The following is an 18,099-nucleotide window of genomic DNA, read 5'->3' on the forward strand; positions in this document are numbered from 1 at the left end:
TTCCACCCACTTATTATTATGTCTCTGTACTTTAATTATATTTCAATGAATATAATTCCATACCCTTCAATACTTAAATAATATTCACTTTAAATATAACTGCGTGCCTATAATTCTCCGTAAGCATGAGTGCTCGCATGGCAAATAACAAAAATTACTACTGCTCTGGAGGCGGAAAGAAACTAAACCATTCCTGAAAGAAATCAGTTGGCATTTTAATAGAATTTTAAAACATTGAAATTTGTTACTAATTTATTTTTCCAAAAACACATTTTAAGAGGGTGATTTTTGTAGCCTTAAAGACAAAAAAGAAAAGCTTTGGAAGGAAACAGCAATTCTCTAGAGGCTTTGTTGCTTACTAACCACTTCACCAGGGACTTTGCTCCCATAGGGAATTGATTTAAAAAAAAGAAAACTTTGCACTGGTTTTATACATATATATGTATATGTATATGTATATGTATATGTATATGTATATGTATATGTATAGAGATAATAATATTTTCCCCAAGCATTGGCCCTGGAGGAAACTCCCTAGAGAGTTTCATAGGTCAAAGGTGAAACCTCAGAATGAATAACCAGGTAACTGGCATGAAGGCCTTTTATCTGCTCTATTCATCTGCACATGCCGTCTTATTACCCAGGAAAAAGAGTGACGTCAATGCTTATGTTGTTTCTGGTGTGCAGTCTTAGCAAACCATATACGCCCTTCTTGCTGCCAGGATCTGTCTCAGAGGATACTTCATCTTTGGAGAATTTTTTACGTTGTGTTGTACTTACTAGCATAGCTAGGACAGCTACATATGGTTTGGCTGGCATCTATTTCAAACATATGGCCAACAATAACTTGGACTGAAAAATAATCATTTGTGATAAATTAACTCATGACCTCATGCTATGGGACAACACTCCCAAAGAACTAGAAAAACGGTAATCTTCCCTTCCCTTCTAGTCCCTGACTTAAAAATACAGTGTGTGAGCTATAGACCTCAGCCATAGGTTTTTTTAAGAGGACAGAGAACTAAAACAATGCTGTTTTGACCATCTCTGATAAGGAGTAAACACAGAGTAAGTTTTATAAACCTTCCGCTAGGTAAATCTTTCAAGTACAATCTCGGTCCCCCATTGTGAGCTATTCCAAAGTCATTGTCCAGGAAGAGTGCTCTGCCGTTATCACTGCTGGAAAGAATCAATGTTATTAAAATAACAATTCTTCCTGAAAAAATGTGTCTGCAACGCTGGCCACTCAAGTCCATGGAATAAGTGAAGCCATTATATAAATTGGTTACTAAAGTTTCATCTCAAAAGAAGGGATGTGAAAAGAGGAAAAAAAGATGCCAAACTGGATGCTGAGGTAGGAAGTAGATTGGATTTTTCTTTTTTTATCCCTTGTGCTGAACTAGAAATTGTGGATCTGTTGTTTCCTTGTGGGTGCATTTGGCATGCTAATGACTAAATGAATTCAATCAAATACTCTAAAATTTAAAGCATGTTGTACTGAAAAGAAAGAAGGTTAAGTGTAGCCCATCACGATGCTGTGAGTTAATCACCTAGATACCATGTTCTGTGTGTGGTTTGGAAAAACAAAAAGATAAATTGGGCTTCATCAAAATTTAAGACTTTTGTGCTTCTGAAGGACACCATCAGAAGGTGAGAAAACAACACATAGGTTGGGAGAAAATATTTGCAAATAGTGTATCTGATAAAAGACTTGTAGCCAGACTATATGAAGAACTCTATACGTCAATAATAAAAAGACAAACCAATTAAAAAATGGGCAAAAGATCAGAACAGACATTTTTCCAAGGAAGATATACAAATGACCAATAACCACATGAAGAGATGCTAGTCACTGTTAGTCATCAGATCATCAAATCAAATCAAGACCACAATGAGATACCATTTCATAGGATGGTTCTAGTAAAAAAGTCAGTTAATAACAAGTATTGACAAGGATGTGGAGAAATTGGAGCCTTCATACATTTATGATTAGATTATAAAGTGATTTTTTTTAAGCTGCTTTGCTAAACAATTTGGCAGTTTCTCAAAATGTTAAACATAAAATTTCCATAGAAACCAACAATGTCATCCCAAGTTATAGGCTCAAGTGAAATGAAAATGCATAGCCACACAAAGACTTGTACACAAATATTCATAGGAACGTTGTTCATAATAGCCAAAAGCGGCCTGAATGTTCATCAATGGATGAATGGATAAATGAAAGCGGTATATCCATATAGTAGAATATTATTTGGCTATGTAAAGGAATGGGGTACTGACAGATGTTACAACATGGACCAATCTGAAAAGTTTAGGCTGAATTAAAGAAGATGGTCACAAAAAAACCACGTAGTATATAATTTCATTTGTATGAAATATGAAACAGGCAAATCTAGAGAGATGGAAAGCAGATGAATGGTTTCTTAGGGCTAGACAGTGGGTAATTAGATAGGGGGTGATAACTAAAGGGTGCAGAATTTCTTTTCAAGGTGATGAAAATGTTCTAGAATTGTTTTGGTGGTGGTTGCACTTATCTGTGAATATATTAAAACCTTTGAATTGTATGCTTTATTTTTATTTGTTTTTGTTTAAGTAGGCAGTATGCCCAAAGTAGGACTTGAAATCATGACCCCTGAGATCAAAAGTTGCATGCTCTACCGACTGAGCCCCCCAGGCACCTCTGTCATTGAGTTTTTAACAGTTACACTGAGATATAATTCTTTCACTATACAATTCACCCATTTAAAGTGTACAACATACCTGGCTGGCTCAGCTGGTAGTGTCCGACTCTGGGTTTCAGCTCAGGTCATCATCTCAGGGTCATGAGATTGAGCCCCAAGTCAGGCTCTGAGATCAGCAGGGAGTCTGCTTGTGATTCTCTGTCTCTCTCCCTCTGCCCCTTCCCTCCAGCTTGTGTGCACATGCTCGCTCTCTCTCTTTCTAAAATATATAAATAAATCTTTAAAAAAATACAGTAAGGAAAACAAAAAGATAAGTGCCAAATGTGATGGTACTTCAGGATAATTGGATGATCTAAATAATATATAAATTCTGTTCATCGTAGTAAGCAGCAACACACAGAAACCCTGAAATTAATTGATCTGTGTTCTGAGAATACAATTAGTTAATTAATTAATTATATTATGTATATATTCACCCAAATTTCATTGGACTTGTAATTTTCTTTAAAGCACTTGCCTTTGGTGGTGAGAACACATAGAGAGGATTCATGATATTCCTTGGCTATCAGGGTGACCAGACATATAAATAACTTCCATAGGGTCCAATAACATGACCTCAGAATTTGTTAATGAGGTCAGATAGAACTCACCCTCTGAATGAAAATTACCATAAAACAAATGAGCTCAGCCATTTAAAGGAGCCAACCTACCTAACAGATGGTTTATAAATGTGTTTTTGAGATACTTAGAAACCACCAGTCAGATGCTCTAAACAGGACCTGGTCTGTAAGTGTGTGTGGGGGTCTCTAAGTGTGGGGGGGTGGTCATAGCCCTGAGACAGGCTCTGAGTTCTCTACAAGCCTCTGCCATCATCAGGAGACCATATCCACGAGAATTAGTCTGAGTACAGTCTCTGAACCTCTGGCTTTGGCCTCTGATCTACTTCAGGCTTTCTCTTGTTTTCCTTCCTGTTGTCACTTCCTATCTTTCAGCCTCAATACCTGATTTGGTCATACTTGTAACACCTCTTCTAGCTGTTGAAGCAGGCTGCAGCATCTAAGGCAGATCTTTCAGTATCTCCTCCCCTGCCCCAGCCCGCGTCCTGTCTCAATGCTAACAGCACTGCCTGATCTTGCTCAGGTACCCGATGCATATAGGACTGTGGGGACACATCTGTAGGAAAGCCTTCCTAGAATGTGAGTTAACCTACTTATGTGTTTTGTCTGGTGAATGATGTGCTGAAAGAAAGGGGATATTCTGCATAGAATATAGAAATAAAGAGAGCAGAAGGATAAACCTGCCTGTGGATCCCCAGGATGGTCAAGAGGTGAGGTCTCTTTCTGACTCACTGTCCCATGTGTTCTGGAATTTTTAGCAAACATGGCTTCAGAAGGCAAATGGCCCTGTCAGGTGACAGGAGCTTTATGACACCACTGATTTTAACCATTTGATTTCTTGTGGTCTGATTCCCATGCTTACCCAATATTCATCCAAGTGGTAGAGTCATTTGGTCTCTTGGGTATGTATTTCTACAGGGAAAAACATGTGCTGACTGACTCACATAAGTAGTCCTATTTGGAGATCTCCTATTTCTCACTGTAATTTAATAAATTGATACTGTGGTCTCCAGTAAGCTAGCAGTCTCCTGAATCTAATTGTGTCTGGGTTTCATGCTGAACTCCCATGTCCCAGCCTCCAAACTGAATCCCATTACCCATGAGGCACTGCTGGCAAGAATCACTGGCCTCTTTCTCAAGTTTCTATTAATGCAACCACTGTTTTTTTTTTAATAAAATAAAATAAATGCAATCACTGCTTCTCAAAGAGAGACATAGTCTAGAAGAATTATAAACTAAATGCCAGGAAGGCACAGACTCCGAGGGACTGATACGTCTCGAGTGGAAGGGAAGTGGCTGCTAAAGAAAACCCGACAGAGGAAATACTTGAGTTTTCAAGGAATTTTTATTTGGTGTAATACTTTGAGGATCGTTTTTCTAATTATAAAAGTAATGCATGTTCAGTGTTGGACATTTTAAAAGTACAGGAAAGCATAAATAGGAGAAACTGGAAAAGATGATCAAAATGTAGGCAGTTGAGGGGCAGCTGGGTGGCTCAGTGGTTGAGCATCTGCCTTAGGCTCTGGTCGTGATCCTAGGGTCCTGGGATCAAGTACCACATGAGGCTCCCTGTGGGGAGCCTGCTTCTCCATCTGCCTATGTCTCTGCCTCTCTCTCTATGCCTCTCTATGAATAAATAAATAAAATCTTTAAAAAATAAAAATTAAAAAAAATGTAGGCACCTGAAGAAGTCAGAAAATAGCTTCTACAAGACACTCTTTCCTGAAGTTTTTTTTAATTTTTTTTTAGTGATAGTCACACACACAGAGAGAGAGAAAGAGAGAGAGAGGCAGAGACACAGGCAGAGGGAGAAGCAGGCTCCAGGCACCGGGCGCCGGACGTGGGACTCGATCCCGGGTCTCTAGGATCGCGCCCTGGGCCAAAGGCAGGCGCTAAACCGCTGCGCCATCCAGGGTTCCCTCCTGAAGTTTTTTTTAAAAAGATTTTATTTATTTATTCAAGAGAGCTAGCGAGTGAATGAGAGAGCACCAGCAGGGGAGGGGTAGAGAGAGAGAGGGAGAGGGAGAAGTAGACTCCCTGCTGAGCAGGGAGCCAGATTTGGACTTAGGGCTTGATCCCAGGAGCCCGAGATCATGATCTGAACCAAAGGCAGACACTTAACTGACTGAGCCACCCAGGCACCCCTTTCCTGAAGTTTTATAAGCAATTTTTCCAACATTGGCTGCACGTGGTCACTTAATCCCAGAGTAAAAATGCACTGACATATAAGTGGGGCTGAATTCAAATAGAGGCAAAACCCAAAAGTTTGGCTTTAGGGTGATTCTAAACTTCCCAGTTTAGATCTTTTATCTTACTTTTTCTCAAAGGTTACCCGGAACCCACCTGCACCAGAAGCATCTGGGCAACTGATGTGAAAATGCAGATTCCAAGGCCCCCGCCAAAGACCTACTGAATGAGAATTTCTGGGGTGGGACCAATAATCTGCATTTTAACACACTCCTTAGGTTATTTTTACCTGCATCAGAGTTTGGGAACCACTTCTAACAAAGCTCTGTGGGGTGATGAAAATGGTGATTTGGTGATGCGAATGTAGGTACTTTTTTTTTTTTTAAGATTTGTTTATTCATTCGAGAGAAAGAGAGAGAGAGAGAAAGAGAGAGCACATGGTGCACAGGGCAAGGGAGAGGGGAAAAGGGAGAAGCAGACTCCTTGCTGAGTGTGGAGCCTGACCTGGGGCTCATTCCCACCACCCTGAGATCATGAGCTGAGCTGAAATCAAGAGTGGGAGGCTTAAGCCGCTGAGCCACCCAGGTGCCCCAAATGTGGGTACTTTAAAACACATCTGGGGATGCCTGGGTGGCTCAGTGGTTGAGCGCCTTCCTTTGGCTCAGGGCATGATCCCTGATCCAGGATCAAGCCCTGTATTGGGCTCCCTGCAGGGAGCCTGCTTCTCCCTCTGCCTATGTCTCTGCCTCTCTGTGTGTGTCTCTCATGAATAAATAAATAGAATCTTTTTAAAAACAAACAAACAAACAAACAAACACATCTGAAGAAATCGGGACCCTTGCGTGCTGCTGGTGGGGATGTAAAATAGTCTGACACTCTGAGGAACAATATGCAGTTCCTCAAAAATGTAAACATGGAATTACCATATGATCCAGCAATTCCTTTTGTGGGGAAATACCCCAAAGATTCAAAAGCAAGAACTGAGAAAGATTTTGCTACATCCATGTTCATAGCAGCATCATTCACAGTAGCCAACAGGTAGAAGCCAAGTGTTTTGTCAACAGATGAGTGGATAAACAGAATGTAGTCTATACACACATGGACTGTTATAGAGCCTGAAAAGGAATGAAATTCTGACACGTTACAATATGTTACAGACCTTCAAGGCATTATGCTAAGTAAAAGAAGCCAGTCACAAAAGGACAAATATTCTAAGATTCCACTTATACAGGGTACCTAGAGGAGTCACATTCACAGAGATGGGAAACAGAGACAGTTGCCAGAGACTGTAGGGGAGACAGGAAATGAGGAGTTGGCGTTTAATAGGTATGGAACTTGGGGAACATTAAAAAGTTCTGGAAATGGATAGTAGTTACGGTTGCACAGCAAGGAATACACTTCATACTACAGAACTGTGCACTTACAGAAATGGTTAAAATGGTACATTTTATGTTATGTATATTTTACCCAGATTAAACACACACACACACACACACACACACACACACATCTGAGACCAGTGATTCTTTTACTTTGTCTGAAGTGAAAAATCAGAAAGGCTTTACCCAGGGGGGCAGCCACAAAAGTGTGGGCCAGGTTCAAGCCCAAATGCAGAAGGTTTTAACCGTCTCACAAAATATCCAGGTTTCCCAGAAGACGAGTTTCCAATTTGCTTCTGGGTGTGATTTAAAGTGCCCAGTTCGGACTGCAAATCTAGATCTGGTTAGTGAAAAGTCACCAGTGTCCCTGATTGGCCCAGCAGGAAGAGGAATTACAGCTCTGAGCTCAAAGCAGAAACAAAAGCCAGCAAAAGAATGCTCTTTTTTCCTGGGGTTTGAAAACGTTAGTTAACAGCTACATGAAGCTGTAATTACTTATGTCTCCTACTAAAAAGCCCTGGATTTAGAAAGCCGTTGTTCTCAGGGCAGTGTTGGTTGCTGCCAATCTATATTTTCCCTCTTCTTTACTGTTGGGAAACTGACCAATTTCACTACATAAAGGGGGCAGAGTCGAGTGGTTTGCAAGCTATTTAGAGCAATTTTTTGACATGTACAGGCTGCTTTAGCAAAAAGCTTTGGAAGGCTGGAGGTAGTCATTGGTGAATTTCTAAACTCAATAAACCATTATACAATCTCTCTAATACTACTTTTTAAAAAGATCAGAACTATGGATTTCTAAACCTTGAGACTTAGTTTTTCAAATGCAAGCAGTGAACAAGCGACAGCATCATGTCGGACCTCCTTGAGTAAAGTGAGATGAACTTGTTTTGGTTTTTGTTTTTAGAAAAACAAAATAAGCCTGCCCTTATTTCCAGGCTCACTGGCGACATGCCTCTTCGATCCGCTGAGCAGTCCGCCCTCAGCAAACCAACTCCCCGAGGCCCATGTAACAAGACATGCTCTTGCCACATTGTTAGCTGTTCAGAGAATGAACAATAGAAATGGACTACATGGCACATGCCAGTGAGGATTCTTTTTAAATGTGTCATATAGGGCAGCCCGGGTGGCTCAGTGGTTTGGTGCCGCCTTTGTCCCAGGGCCGGATCCTGGAGACCCAGGATCGAGTCCCACGTCGGGCTCCCTGCATGGAGCCTGCTTCTCCCTCTGCCTGTGTCTCTGCCTCTCTCTCTGTGTCTCTCATGAATAAATAAATAAAATCTTTTTAAAAAAGTGTTATATATACGTGGAGAATGATCTAAAGGAAACACATTCAAATTTCAGTCTTATCTCTAGGTTTGAAGCTTGGGAGTGAGGTTTATTTATGTGCATGTGTCGATTTAAATCTGTTCTGTGGGGTGCCCTAGGTGGCTCAGTAGGTTAGGTGTCTGCCTTCGGCTCAGGTCATGATCCTGGGGTCGTGGGATCGAGTCCCACATCGGGCTCCCTGCTCGGCGAGGAGCCTGCTTCTCCCTCTCCCTCTGCTGCTCCCCCTGCTTGTTCTCTGTCTGTCAAATAAATAAATAAATAAAATCTTTTTTTAACATCTGTATTTTCTAAAATGTTCTATGATAAGCATATAATTCTTTTGTAACCAAATGCAAATGGATGCATGTTATTTAAAACAAAAGGATAATGAGTTCGCCTCTGGATCTGTTTTCTTTGCGGTTGGTGTCTTCCGTTACATGCCCTCGTTGTGAACTATCATGCTGACATGTGGGCATGAATCTTGCCTTCTGTCTCCTCCTGGCAGCCCCTGTACCTGACCTGTGATTCTCTGTATGTGCCTTAAACTTGCTATCAGCTCTCTGAGGCCCTGCCATCCTGGCTACCAGCCACAGGCCGCGTACTTCCTCCACCCTGACTGTGGTCGCCCGTGGCCTTCCCCATCTTGCCTTCATTTTCTGTGGCCGCTGCTGTGGCTCAGCGCAAAGGCAGGGACGGAGGCATAGGTTTTGGGTTTTTTTCTTTCACAGACGTGTCCTTGTATTGTCAGCGTGTTAGTCTGCTCAGGCTGCTGTAACAAAATGACACAGCCTGTGTCACTGGAACAACAGACTTTTTTTTCTTTACAGTTTTGGAGGTTAGGAGTCTAAAATCGAGGTGTCGGCAGGGCTTGGTTTCCTCTGAGGCTTCTCTCCTTGGTCTGCAGACTGCTGCCTTATCTCCGGGTCCTCACTGGATTTTCCTCTGTGCATGGGCCCCTGCTGTCTCCTCTTAAAAGGACACCCATCACATTGGCTCAGAGGCTGTCCTAACCACCTCATTTTAACTTAATCACCTCTTTAAACTACCTCCAGATATAGTCACATTCTAAGGTACTGGGAGTTAGGGCTTCAACATATGAATTTAGAGAAGGCATAGTTCAGTCCATAATAGTCAGGGTTCTTAGCTGTCAACAAAACTCATCCTAAGTAGTTTGAGCAGAAATGCCACTTATAAAAGGATAGTAAGTAGCTCACAGAATCTCCTGGAGGACTGGAGAATCTGGCAGAGACTTTCCACAGCCCAGACAGGACCCAAACCACATCTCAAGATTGCTTCTGTGGAGACACTACAGCCACCACCGATTGGCCCAGAAAGTTCCCACTAGGATTTTGGCCACCTCTCTCTGCTTCTGATGAACAAATGCCGCTCAGCCACGGATTTCCCATATGCATGCCTTCTAATGTCTCTGGCTTCTGGACAGAAATTTCACTGCTATTGTTCTGCGTGGTCATGAAGAACCTCCATCAAAGGTTTGTGCCTTAGCTGCGGGCCAAGCTGGGAAAATGAGCCATTGTCTTCCACTTTGGGGGAGGGAGAAATAGAGTCAAGAGGTAGGAAATACCTAAGTATAGGAAGGCTTTGAAAAGGTGCCTGGCAGCCAAAAGCAAGAAAAATATCTATCACACTGCAGATAAAGATATTTAAGAGCACAGAGTTACATTCCAAAATGGATCCCACCCCCTCTTTCCACCTTGAGTTCTTTTTTGATTTTTACATGGTTCTATTTCTAATTAGAAAGTAATACGTGCTCAATGAAAGAAAATTTGAAAATTCAAAAGAACACAAAGAAAAAGATCTTATTTTTCTAATTTTTTAAAGACTTATTTACTTGAGAGAGAGAGAGTGCACACAAGCATGGGAGGGAAGGGCAGAGGAAGACGGAGTCCCAGATGAGCACAGAGCCCAATGGGGGGTTCCATCTCCTGACCCTGAGATTATGGCCTGAGCTGAAATCAAGAGTCACATGCTTACCTAACTGAGCCACCCAGGCACCCTAAAGAAAAGAATTTTAAATGCTTAAAATCTTACCTCCCAGAGATCAACTCTGTTGTGATTTTAGTATGTGGCCTCCCATTCTTTTTTCTTTTTTTTTTTTAATGTGTATGTACAATACAGACTACTATGTAGGCCATTCTGTAGTCTTCTGCTTTTACTTATCAATATGTCATGAGTGCTGGGTTTTCTGAGTCAATTTCCCCCCAAATCACTTTACACTATTAAGGAGCCTGACAGCCTTTAACTTAGCCTATATCAAAGTTAGAATTTTTTTCACTGGGAAGAGCTAATTTTTATATGTATCTTTCCTCAAGTTGTCCTTCCTGGGAAAAAAGATATTTGCAAATGACCTATCAGATAAAGGACTAGTATCCAAGATCTATAAAGAACTTATTAAACTCAACAGCAATGAAACAAACAATGAAATCATGAAATGAGCAAAAGACATGAAGAGAAATCTCACAGAGGAAGACATAGACATGGCCAAAAAGCACATGAGAAAATGCTCCGCATCACTTGCCATCAGGGAAATACAAATCAAAACCACAATGAGATACCACCTCACACCAGTGAGAATGGGGAAAATTAACAAGGCAGGAAACCACAAATGTTGGAGAGGATGCGGAGAAAGGGGGACCCTCTTGCCCTGTTGGTGGGAATGTGAACTGGTGCAGCCACTCTGGAAAACTGTGTGGAGGTTCCTCAAAGAGTTAAAAATAGACCTGCCCTACGACCCAGCAATTGCACTGCTGGGGATTTACCCCAAAGATACAGATGCAGTGAAACGCCGGGACACCTGCACCCCGATGTTTATAGCAGCAGTGTCCACAATAGCCAAACTGTGGAAGGAGCCTCGGTGTCCATCGAAAGATAAATGGATAAAGAAGCTGTGGTCTATGTATACAATGGAATATTCCTCAGCCATTAGAAACGACAAATACCCCCATTTGCTTCGACGTGGATGGACCTGGAAGGTATTATGCTGAGTGAAGTAAGTCAATTGGAGAAGGACAAACATTATATGGTCTCATTCATACAGGGAATATAAAAAATAGTGAAAGGGAATAAAGGGGAAGGGGGAAGAAATGTGTGGGAAATATCAGAGAGGGAGACAGAACATGAAAGACTCCTAACTCTGGGAAACGAACTAGGGGTGGGGGAAGGGGAGGAGGGCGGGGGGTGGGGTGAGTGGGTGACGGGCACTGAGGAGGACACTTGACGTTATTCTGTATGTTGGCAAATTGAATTCTAATTAAAAAATAAAATAAAATAAAATAGTTTAAGTAACTATGAAAAAAATACAATAATAACAAAACCAGACTGTTGGCCTGCACGGCGTCCGGAGCTGCCAAGGGAGGCAGCACCCCGCCCCCCCAGCCAGGCCCCGCCCCGCCCACGCCCCGCCACGCCCTTCTCCAACAGCCACAACGCGTTGAAGGAGGAGCTCCCCTCGCCCCCGACCTCGCGGCCACCGCAACCACACGGCCAGGGTGCGGCCCCCCCCCCCCCCCCCGCTGTACTTGGAGCTGCGCGCCCAGAGCGCGCGAGCGGCCTCCCGCTGGACAACGTCATCCAGACCGGCGTGGACAACCCGGGCCACCCCTACATCATGACCGTGGGCTGCGCGGCCGGCGACGAGGAGTCACATGACGTGTGCAAGGAGCTCTTTGACCCCATCCTCGAGGGCCGGCCCGGTGGCGACGAGCACAAGACCGGCCTCAACCCCGACAACCTGCAGGGCGGCGACGACCCGACCCCAACTATGTGCTGAGCTCGCGGGTGCGCACGGGTCGCAGCATCCGCGGCTTCCGCCTCCCCCCGCACTGTGCCCTCGGGAAGCTCGCGGTGGAAGCTCCGGCGACCCGGCCCCGGTACTACGCGCTCAAGAGCAGGACCGAGGCGGAGCAGCAGCAGCTCATCGCCGACCACGTCCTCTTCGACAAGCCCGTGTCGCCCCTGCTCCTGGCCTCGACTCCTGTCCACGACTGGCCGGACGCCCGCGGCATCTGGCACAACGACAATAAGACCTTCCCGATGTGGGTCGACGAGGAAGACACCTGCGGGTCATCTCCATGCAGAAAGGGGGCAACATGAAGGAGGTGTTCCCGCGGTTCTGCAACGGCCTCACCCGGATTGAAGCACTCTTCAAGTCAAAGAATTACGAATTCACGTGGAACCCTCACCTGGGCTACATCCTCACCTGCCCATCCAACCTGGGCACAGGCCTGCGGGCAGGTGTGCACATCAAGCTGCCCCACCTGGGCAAGCATGAGAAGTTCCCGGAGGCGCTCAAGCGGCTACGGCTTCAGAAACGAGGCACAGGTGGTGTGGACACAGCTGCCGTGGGGGGCGTCTTTGAGGTCTCCGACGCAGACCGCCTGGGCTTCTCAGAGGTGGAGCTGGTACAGGTGGTGGTGGACGGTGTGAAGCTGCTCATCGAGATGGAGCAGAGGCTGGAGCAGGACCAGGCCATCCATGACCTCGTGCCTGCCCAGAAGTGAGGCCCCAGCCGCACCTGCACCACCACCAGCCCCGCTGCTTCCGAACTTACTGCCGGCGCACTGCCAGCCATGCACCCCTCTGATGTTCGCCACTTGGCAGCTGAGCCCTTAGCCTCACTATAGAGACTTCTGTCGCCCTTGGTAGAGTTTACTTTTGTGATGGCTAAGATGTTGCTGATGCTGAAATAAACTAGGGTTTCGGCCTGCTACGAAAACAAAACAAAACACACACACAAAGAATATCTTGAATTTTTCTTTTCTTCAAGTGAAGATCCTCCTGTGACCTTATTTATAAGGCTGTTCCAGCCGATGGTGATTGGCTGTTATTATATTCACCCAAATTAAAATGACTACGGACATTTGTAGTTATTAATATCTTATTGTATCTTTTGACACCTTATCTAATAGCTGATGGATACAAGTGATGTTTGTATTAACCAGAGAACACCTAACATCTTTTAGACTCTCCTTGTCACATCTTACATGCACAGATGATTTGATGTTCCCATTTTGTTCATGAAGAGGTCATGAGGGACCCAAGAAGGCACATAGATCTTTCCCAAAAGACTTGCCACTCTTTTGGGATCTGGTACAAGCTCTAGGATTAGAGGTCCATAAATTCATCCCTGTATTCACCCCAAAGTTCCTGATTATATTTGAATGATATCTGGGCTTGTCAGTTTTTTTTCTCTCTCTTTTTTAAGATTTTATTTATTTATTCATGAGAGACACAGAGAGAGAGGCAGAGACATAGGCAGAGCCTGATGCGGGACTCCATCCCAGGACCCTGGATCATGACCTGAGCCAAAGGCAGACACTCAACCACTGAGCCACCCAGGCATCCCTGGGCTTGTCAGTTTTTCATCTCCAAGACTCCTGTATTGACCAGTGAAAACCAAAAGTCAGGTACCATTCTTTATAGAGGTACTATGCACTTATTCAAGAAAGCTACTGAAATCTGTGTTTGAAAATCCCAAATTCATGATGAACCTTCAGTCTCATCTTTTTTTTTTTTCCTGGCCTAGAGTAGGCCAAATAATGGCCTTCCAGAGTTAGTGCCCTGCCCTAACCCTTAGAACCTGTAAATATATTACATTACATGGCTAAAGGGATTTTGCAGATGGAATTAAGGTTATGGACCTGAAGATAAGACAATTATCCTAGACTATCCAAGTAGGCATGATCTAATCTCTTAAGTCCTTAAAAGCAGAGAACTTTCTCTGGAAGCAGAGGAGAGATGTGGCAGAAAGAAAAGTCAGTGATTTGAAGCATGAGAAGGACTCAATCAGCCTTTGTTGCAGGGGCACACATGAAAGCATGAGAAGGAATGTGGGCAGCATCTAGGAGCCAGGACCAGCTCCTGAACTGACAGCCAACAAGAAAACGAGGACCTCAGTCCTGTAATCACAAAGCGCTAAATTCAGCCAACAATCTGAATGTTTTCGGAGGTAGATTTTTACCCAGAACCTCCAGAAAGGTCCTGCCAACATCTTGATTTTGGCATCATAAGACCCGACCGAGGCAGAAGATCCAATTGAGCCATGCTGTATCCAGACATCTGACTTACAGATCTGGGAACTAACGAATGGATTTTGTTTAAAGGCAAAATCATGGTAATCTGCTATGGCAACAATGGAAACTAATATGTGGCCTGAAATGAAAATCCACCCTTGAGAAATAAGATTCATTAAAGCTTAGTTATTAGGTAAAAACAGAAATTTCTGTAACTCAGGAATATTGACATATGAATTATGATAACATTATAATTAGTCCAGAACACTTCAAAATCAAACAATTATTGCATTACTGCAGACCGGCTAAAATAGCACTATGTAAATTCCCTACTTGCTTTCAGGAGCATTCCTTCAGAGGGTTGGGGATGCTTTGCATTTAACATTTATCATGTTTAAAGAAGAGAAGAGGATTGATAGTCTTGTAAAAGTTAAAACAGAGTCTAATTCAAGGATTCTATTTACCATCATCTTTGTATGCGTAGGGGATGAGAATTTGTAAAGCTATTTTCAAATCATACTGGTAGGTCAGTCCTGAAACACAGAAAAGCTTAGGATTCCAATCTCATTATCCAAGGTGGCAGTTTTCCTACTTCCCATTCCAACAAAGTTGGAGCCTACTGAAATGCAGCTCGAGCCAGGCAGAAATTAGGAGACAGAGTTGTTAAGAAGGGTTCCCAGAAATGAGAAGCAGCCACAGGCACCCAATTTCAAGGGTCAATACATTGACTGTGTCTATCTTTTTAAATCATTATATTCTGCTTCAGGCTTTGATGTAGTCAGAGAAAAGAAGCCACAAAGAAATATATCAGGGGCACCCTAATGATGTGCGATGTGGGCTGTGGGTACCCTGAGCCCACAGAGATGCTTCCTTGCTATTAGTAATAATTGCTTATCATTATTGGCTGATTGCCTGATGTGCATGAGATAGATCATTTAGGGAATAAAATTTTTTTGACACTGACACATAGAAACATATTCCTCCGATCTGTGTCATTTATAAGATGTTCCATGTGTCCACATTGTGACTGAACTCATGTTTGCTTTGGTTTTTAAGATTTCTTGGGTAGCCATTAAGAAAGATGCATTCAATTGCTTTTGTTTAAAGGTTTCCTGCAAAATACAAATGTCTAATATCCCCCATCCCAGGTGCCATATTAGAGTAAGTATATAAAATACAAGTGTAATTGAAATAGAATTATATCTATATTATCTACAACTCAAAGCATACCCAATGAGAGCAAGGCTAGACACAAAGTTGGAACATATTAACTAGATCACTTATTTAAAGACCAGGCACCTGGGTGGCACAGTTGGTTAAGTGACCGACTCTTGGTTTCTGCTCAGGGTCATGAAATTGAGCACTGCCTCGAGCACAGTCTGCTTGAGATTCTCTCTCCCTCTCCCTCTGCTCCTCCTGCTTGTGGTCTGTCTCTAAAACAAATAAATCAATCTTAAAAAAATAGTGTTGAGACAAATAATCCTGTAACACCATTCTGTGTGAATGAACACGAAGTCTTATTAAGATTGTGTGCAACAGCCAAACCTACAATCAGATTCCTAAATTTTATTCGAATAATAGAGTTACCTTTGTTTTTTTGGTCCAAATTTATAACTCTGCACCACTTTCAATCTGTACTACAACCTTTAGCCATTGTAAAAGATTGAGTAGTAGTTTCAAAAACATTGCACTTCAAAGGAAAAATGGTAATTTTACTGTGGAGAAACATGGAGGTTAACGAAGTGATTCAAGTCAGCGTCATCAATAATGGGACAAATTGACTTCCTGGTCTCGTGCACGGAGAATGCTACTTCCCTGCTATTGCTGGCAAACAGGCACAATCTGAATCTAAGTGTCAATAAAGTTACAAACCTAAATTGAGGGATATTCTACTAAACAGCTGACCTCTAGGATTTTTAAAATGTCAATATCATGAAAGACAAAGAAAAACAGAGAAATTGTTACAGATCTTAAAAGCATAGGGAGGATATGATTGCTAAGTGGGTAGTATGATCCTGGATTAGGTTCTGGATCAAAGGGGGGAAAGTTTGCTATAAAAGACATTATTGGGGGGCATCTGGGTGGCACAATCGGTTAAGCGACTGACTCAGTTTCAGCTCAGGTATGATCTCGGGGTTGTGAAATTGAGCACTGAATCTGGCTTCATGCTGAACATGGAGTTTGCTTGATTCTCTCTCCCTTTGCACCTCTCCCACACCTCTCAATCTCTCTCTCTCTTTCTCAAGTCTTAAAAAAAAAGACATCATAGGAACAATTGGCAAAATTTGAATATGGATTGTATAGTAGATCATAACATTGTTTCAATGTTACGTTTTCTGATTTTGGTCATTTTACTATAGTTATGAAAGAAAATGTCCCTGTTCTTAAGAAATACACATTGAAAATATTTAAGGGGTAAAAGGACATGAGGTCTGCAATTTAAAAAATTAATAATAATAACAACAATAAAATAGAGAACAATATAGATTATATATAATTAATTATAATCATTTTTAAATATATTTATTATATATTTATATTTAATATAAATAGAAATACATTTAACTTTACTTATATATTTTATACATAATTATAATGAGTTATAATTTTATATATTATATATATATAGAGAGAGAGATAAAGTGATAAAGCAAGTTTTACAAAATATTAACAACTGGTTAATCTAGATGAAGGATATACCTGAGAACCTGAGATCTTTATACTATTTCTAAATGAAACTTACTTGTAAGCTTAAATTATTTCAAAGCAAAAAGTTCAAATTAAATATAATAATAAGTAAACATTGAAAACATATTTCAACTGTGACAATTCTGGGTTTCCAACTATATACCGTACCCTGAAGCAGGCAAATGTTAATTCAACTTAATTAAACTGTATAAGCCTTTTGGTCAAATTTGTTCATAAATATTTCACCCCAAGTTAATGTTAATTCCTTATCAATGTTCTCCTTGTTTTCTCACCAACAAATATTATGCAAAGGGATGTTGCTAGAAGGCAACACTGCATTGAACTGAACCATTGACCTTCTGAGAGATTTGTGCTTCCTCAAAGCAACCCAGAGGGACTGAAACAGGCAAACAGGATTAAAATACACCTATTAGCCAAGCTGTTTACACCCCAATTTCAGTGCTACTCTTGAGTGGAACTGACCTAGAAACAAGGTACATTCATGGAGACATGGCTGCCAACTCCCCCAGAAATTAACTTATACCAAACTTTTCATTAAGAAACTGAGGTGACTCAATTCTTTTTTCCACTACTGTTTTACTCTTGTGGAAATATGAGAAAGTTAGCACTGGAAAATTAAACTCTGCTTATTTAGATAAGAAGAAAGGTAATGTCATTTCATTTTTAAACAAGTCTTCCTTTAATAGTGTATTTTAAAATAGTCTCTCCCTCAAAAAGGAAAATATGATATATACATTTATACAATTTTGAATAGAATTTTTATTACAAAATCTGTATCTCAGTTGTCAATGAATGTGCATGGTTTAGATAGCATATTTTAGGTTGAAAAATAGAGGCCATCAGAAAAATACATTATACCCTAAGACTTTAATTTTCACTCAGCTTATTTATGACAGATACAGCTAGCCAATAAAAAGACAAAGAATAAAGATACAGAAAGAATCCTAGCCTTTCTCACTGCATTGTGCCCACACTCATGATCCCCCGAGGGACCAGTTATAATTGCTCCCCTAGGATGAAGAAAGAAGACACACAAAATCCAGCTCTGATTATATAATCAGATTGCTAATCACCAAGACAATAGTAATCACAGTACTAAACTGCAAAATCCAGAGACTATCAGCAAATGAGTCAGCAGCAATTATTTAACAGTCTAAAAACAAGCTCGATGGGGAAAATTCTTTAGGATCCC

General features: G+C 41.8%; 1 pseudogene; it reads left to right on the forward strand.

The window, feature by feature from the left end:
• The first annotated feature begins 6,398 nt into the window (after positions 1-6,398).
• On the forward strand, positions 6,399-12,701 carry LOC119878104 (annotated as a pseudogene).
• Positions 12,702-18,099: the final 5,398 nt, after the last annotated feature.

This window comes from Canis lupus, chromosome X, assembly GCF_011100685.1.
Source record: "Canis lupus familiaris isolate Mischka breed German Shepherd chromosome X, alternate assembly UU_Cfam_GSD_1.0, whole genome shotgun sequence".
In the NCBI taxonomy this organism is placed as follows: Eukaryota; Metazoa; Chordata; class Mammalia; order Carnivora; family Canidae; genus Canis; species Canis lupus.